Raw genomic sequence first — 6,000 nt, forward strand, 5'->3', positions numbered from 1 at the left:
CGAGAGATGAGAAGCAATTTTCGGAAACTGGATCTGTATGTTATATATTGTCCATACCCTAACCTCTCTAATTTTCCTCTCACCCTGGCCTTAGATTACAGTAGAGACCCACGTTAATCCAGCCATATAGTGCGCTGCAGTCTATCTGCAATCAGTGCTGATACACTCCATAACACCTACTTGGATCAATGAGCAGTCAGTCAATATGGCAGCAGTTAACCCAGTTTATTAGCCCTAATGCAGGAAATTTCATCTTCTTAAATACAAATTTGAGCCTATGTGTTGTTAGCATGAACAAAACAGAGCAAAGCACATCTTCCTGAAAGATTTGATCTGTCAACAAGCAGCCAATTTGTGCGTCCTGATACGTGGCTGACAGAGGTTGCCTTTAAAGGGGGGAATCCTGCGGAGCAATTAAATATCCTGGGCAGAGCAGTGTTGATGGACAGATAGAGTCTATCCGTTGGTGATTGGCTTTTTAATTGAGTCCCCCCCACCTGTACCGATCCTTATCGTAAGCCTTTGGACCATGTCTTGGGGTGGGGGTTGAGCTACTGAAGGAATCAGATTGGCAGCACCAGCTTTATACAGTTGTGGAGGAAAACAGCAAGACGCGTGAGACATCAAATCGTTCATGTCAATGTTGGTATAGTCGGTGTGCTCTCAAGATTTGCATTCTATTTGTGACAGCAGCGGGGTTTCAGGGGTTGGGTGCGCTCAAAAGCAGGCACAGGTATGCTAAAGAATACCATTTATAAATGCAAATATTTAACCTGACATGTTGAGCATTTTAATCAGCTGCCTCTCCAGTGTTTCTTTCACCTACCACAGTTGGATGGGCTCCAACTGTAGTAGTGACACATGCAGCAGTCTCCAAATACTGCAGGTCTCAGTAAAAGTGGCTCTCCAACTTACAGTGGATCTCCAGATCTCCCCTACACCAATATGGGCAGCTGCCATCCAAGATGATGCCCAGGATGAGAGCAAAGCAGCTGAATAATTTTGCCAGAATACAGCAATGTGGCCAGTAAACCAGCAAAGCATGACGCAGGAAGGATGGGGCTAGGTGGTTAGTAACAACTGAACCTTTAAAATAAGACCGAGATGATTGTCCATTGCACAATAATGATGTATATCGTCCTTTCATACAGACGATAAGAATCATAAAAACGCTAAAATGAGTCATGAGACATTAAAATATCTGTACAGCCTGCCGATGTCTATGTAAAGTTTATTTGTGGGAAAACCTGATGCTTCAAGCAAAAAACTAGAAAATAAAAAGTCAATTTTCAGAGCATTCTGCAAGTTGCAAGAGTTATGCTTGCTGTCCTTCAGGAGCAAATGTCAAAGATGAATAAAAAAAGTATATACAGCAATGATTAAAGTAAATTTGGACTTTGAACACAGAAGGCAAGTGTCTGTTCCCAGTTTTTTAACGGACAGCCACTGCCATCATTGTTCTTAAACTCTTAGTTATTAATATAAACAGGGCATTGAAGAGACACCAATATATCCACTGTAATCATTTTTCCAGCAAGCTTCATGGAGAACCAGGGATCTCCAGATCATAGACCGGACAGAATTACAGTCCTTGCTTTTTGCCTGCTGGGGTCTCCAGTCCATCAAAGGTCTAACAAAAAGACCCTAACAGCCTTTCACACTCACACTCACCTGTACAACCGACTTTGAAATCAACACTTATATCAAGCATCTTTTTGGACTGTGGGAAGATACAGAGCATCTGGAGCAAACCCATGAAGTCACAGACAGAATACACAAGATCGAGACAGAAAGGACACCGACAGGTTCAAGCCCAAACTTTCTTGCTGTGACGCGAAAGTGCTAAACAGTCATTTTGAACCCAAACCATGACCTTTTACTAACCCACTCATTTTTTCTAGCTAAACATTCATCCTCACAGTAAGCCACAAACAGCAACATCCTTTCAATACTGCTCTCAAACCAGCTAGTGCAGGTTGCATGTTGCTCTAGTGGACGTGGGTAAACATTAAAAATATATACACTAACTGGTCAACATTTCTTTTTCTTTCTTTTTTTTTTTGTTACTGCTATCTGAATTTCTGAATTAAGTCACAAGGAACACTGACCTGTTTATCATGTAAAGTGACCTTTACATGATAAACATTCAGACAGGTCCTATAACTCTTCTGTTATCATCCAAATGTACTACAGTTCATTTGAACTGTTCTCAGTTCACCGCATTACTATATGCTACACTGAAGTGAGTAGTGTTGTCAGTGAAGTTAATACTTTAGCAGTCAATGAAGTCATTTTTACAGAAATACAGGCTCTGACTGTGTTTCAGCAAGAAGATGATCTTGATTAAGACAATATATCACATGCACTGTGCAGGTTTCCCTTACATGCAGGCAGCAGTAGCATGATCAAATACAGAATGTACAAAGGCTTCTAGCATCAACAGCAAAGTGGGCATGTGATGGAGACTTCGGGACCTGGACTGAAAAGTCTCTGTTTTCCTCAGTCCACACTAAAACACAGTGCTTGAATTTTCTACACTGCTTCATAATCCAGGCGTACTGTGAACGCTGGGTAAAGACACAGCAAAAGTTATGCATTTTAAAATGTTAACCAGCTATTGTGGCCATTGCCTCAGGAATGATCCAGCTTAAAGACTTTCTGTTGAAGACCTGTTCATACATACACTGATCCCCCTAATTGCAGCTACATTATCTAGCGCTTACAATGGCACTCTGACCACAGATGTGGTTCAGTGCTACAGTAATTAACCTTAAAGAGTTTATTTTCAAATTTCTTTCCAGATCATAAATACTGTTATCACAAATAAGCCTTCAGATCCGTGACATTCCAGACTTACGTGATTTGGATGATCAAGACATGCAGATGTTTGTGTGCCGTAAAGAGACACTTTCAGGCATCTAATGTGATTCTTTGCCGTTTACACACAGTGTCGAAAGTCTGCTCTACATGTGTGATATCAGCATGCTTATTCGTGCACAGGCAGAAGGCCTTATTGTACATGGATTTAAATGATACTTTAAATGGGCACTAATCTCCCTCGCTCAACACCCAGGAGCTGCAGAGCTGCAGGGGGTCTCATCCTCACACATCCACACACATATATATGCCCACACCTTCCCTTCCTCTTTCTTTCAGATATATATATATATATATATATATATATATATATGGATGAACAGAGAGAGAGAGACCCCACTTATAAACACATACAAATACCCTAGGGCTGACGCATAGTTAAAGGCAAGGTAGGGCCTCTCCACATCGCTAGGGTAAAGTCACACAGGTCAGTGCTTAGTTTCCACATCAAACCCAGGAGCAGAGGCCAGAGTCTCTACCACCCCCATCCCCACCACCACCTTTCTCTCTCCTTCCCTCCCACTCTCTCCACACACATACACCCTCCTCCTCCTCCTCGTTCTCCCCCCTCTCTGGATGTACAAATGCCTTTGCTGTCAGCTCTGCCCTGGTCCCCTGTAATTGAAAATAACAGCCAAGGGCCAGCCCCCGGCCACTCTCTCCAGCCTGGTGGCTCTCTGCCCCTGTGACAGCCACCCATCAATACCAATGACTATTACCCTGGAAGTGAGAGCGCTGGCGATGACATCCAAGACACCACCCCTGCAACACTCCCACACACACACACACACACATACACTCATATATACACACACCCGAGTGTCCTTCCTCCGCTATCCAACCCTCCTAATGTTTAACCCATTCCTAACAGCCTCGTTCCTCTGTTTCTAAGCTGCTACAGTAGACAAACAAGCCCGTCTCTCTCTTTCACACACAGACACACACACACCATAACGCTGCACACAAATGCACACCCACACGCACACAACTCTCTTAAGACATGCACGAAACTCTGACAAGCAGCAAACTTTTTTTTCCACTGAGAAGTGCCGAGAGTTTTTGCAGCGCAGTCACACTCACATCCCCCACTAAGACATTCAGTCAGTGTTATTCTACAACACTCCTTCACTGATAAGCAGATATGTTTGAAGTTGCATTGGACTTGTGAGAGATAAGAGACTTGAAACACAAGAGGTGCCTGCGCTGCAAAAGTGTGGATGCTGCCCATGTCCCCGGTTGTCCCGAGTATATAAAAATCAGCTCTCTTTTTTTTGGTCTCTTTTATGACAGCTTATTAATTAATTGACACTGACAATAAAGAGTTGTCCAGTCAGCTACATGCGGTCTCTTGTCCCCCCCCCCACTACCTTCTCTACTGTCAAACACCAAACACAATACTATAGGTGATCTAAGTTGTCATTTGCTTTGACAGAGCAATGACAGCTGGACGAAACGCACTGAACACAAGCACAAAGCCCAGCAACGTGACAAATGAAGCACATAGCAGCAGCCAGCAGAGGAACAGGACAAGAAAATTGCACAGACCTTGTCAGAAGCTGCAGAGCCGTGGAGACTAGGAGACTGTTTTCCTTTCTACAGTCTTCTCTGTCTCGTCTCCTCCTCTCCTCTTCTCTCCTCTCACTCTGCGCGTATGTACGTGTGTATGTGTGTGAGTGAGTGTGTGTGCGATAATGTGTGTGAGTGTGAGTGAGTGTATGTGAGTGAGCAGCTCCCTCCCCTTCTGCCTCTCAGCTGCTCGGCTCAGGCAGTTCTCAGGAAATGAATGAGAGCGCACAGAGAACTGTTGTACTTGCAAATGACTTACCCCGAGTCACATGATCCGCTAAATGTAGGGTGGGCCGGTGGGTGGAGGCTTCATAAGCAAAAGGGAAGACAATATACTCTAAGCTTTAACAGCATGCATCGAATTACATGGGGCCCCTCAGGGGAGGTTTCCGACGCGTCCGCTCTAAACCAGTCCAAACTCCCTCCAGTGCACACCTCCCGGAGCGCAGCGGAGAGCCCTGGGCTGGGGTGAGCACCGGAGCACCTCCCCGTTTAAAGGGGACGGAAACGAAGGGGGTAACAGTGCATTAGTTCAACTTGTTTTATTCGCAATGCATCAGTATGGGTTGTGATAATTAAAAGGACAAAGTTTTTACACGCGCGTCTAGTAATTACACCCACGGATACAGTAATTATAAATACAAGAATGCAAACATTTGTGGTCAGTGAACCGATTTGTGAATAGAAAAACGAACTAGTGAACATTTAGTTTAATTTTAAATTTCATCCACGAGGAAGGAAAAACAGCAGAATCACATGAGAATATTTCGTTCTTTTCTGATTCAGTGGCGATCAAGTAACGTAACGTCTCAAGGGAATAACTGGTAGATTATTTCATGAACAGGAACATTTATTGATGCAAAAATGACTTAAATCCTTAATCTTCATAGATCAGAATTGTGACTGAAACAATATTGCAGTGTAGAATACTTTGCTTCTTATCATTAAAGCATATGTTGTATTACTTGTTTATTTTTATATTTACTACTTATACATATTGCATTTATTGCACTTATTAGCATAATAAAGCCTAAAAATCAATTTTAAAAAATCATAAATAAATGCATATAAATATATATATAGAGAGAGAGAGAGAGGAGAGAGAGAGAGAGAGCGAGAGAGATCACCGGTATTGATTACTTCCACTATTTATTCATTAACAGTTTAATGTCATCAAATAGTAATTAATGCTTAATTAATGCTACCCTTTTTGTGCATCCATATATATATATATTCGCTTATTAAAATAATCAAAATAAATAAATAAATGAAGTGACCATCCAGATTATTAACGATAATTTTCTTGTTGATTCGAGTATCACTTTATCAAATCAATGTTCCACTTTAACCATCTGAATTCATAAAATCTCACAAGACGTGCACGCACAGTGTAAGACTGTTTTAATAGCACCCCTGTTTCCCTCGTCTTTTGGGGATTATACTATCTGCAAGTAAAACACAAAAGGCATTTCTGCCCTCGCTTAAAGTGAAAAGATTTGGATAACATGCAGAAATATAATAAGGAGCTAAGCCACTGTAACCACGTCAGTTTTGCTC

At 42.2% G+C, this 6,000-nt stretch overlaps 1 protein-coding gene across 2 annotated transcripts in view; it reads right to left on the reverse strand.

Annotated features, from left to right (window-relative positions):
* Positions 1 to 4,680, reverse strand: part of klf12b (Kruppel like factor 12b) — a 38,124-nt gene extending 33,444 nt beyond the window's left edge. The window contains exon 1 of one of the 2 annotated variants that reach the window (XM_006788165.3): positions 4,423 to 4,680. The gene's annotated coding sequence lies outside the window, so the exon portion shown is untranslated. The remainder of the gene's footprint in view (positions 1 to 4,422) is intronic. The other variant, XM_006788164.3, reaches the window with a different exon arrangement.
* Positions 4,681 to 6,000: the final 1,320 nt, after the last annotated feature.

This window comes from Neolamprologus brichardi, chromosome 16 (assembly GCF_056152115.1).
Source record: "Neolamprologus brichardi isolate AB-2024 chromosome 16, ASM5615211v1, whole genome shotgun sequence".
NCBI lineage: Eukaryota > Metazoa > Chordata > Actinopteri > Cichliformes > Cichlidae > Neolamprologus > Neolamprologus brichardi.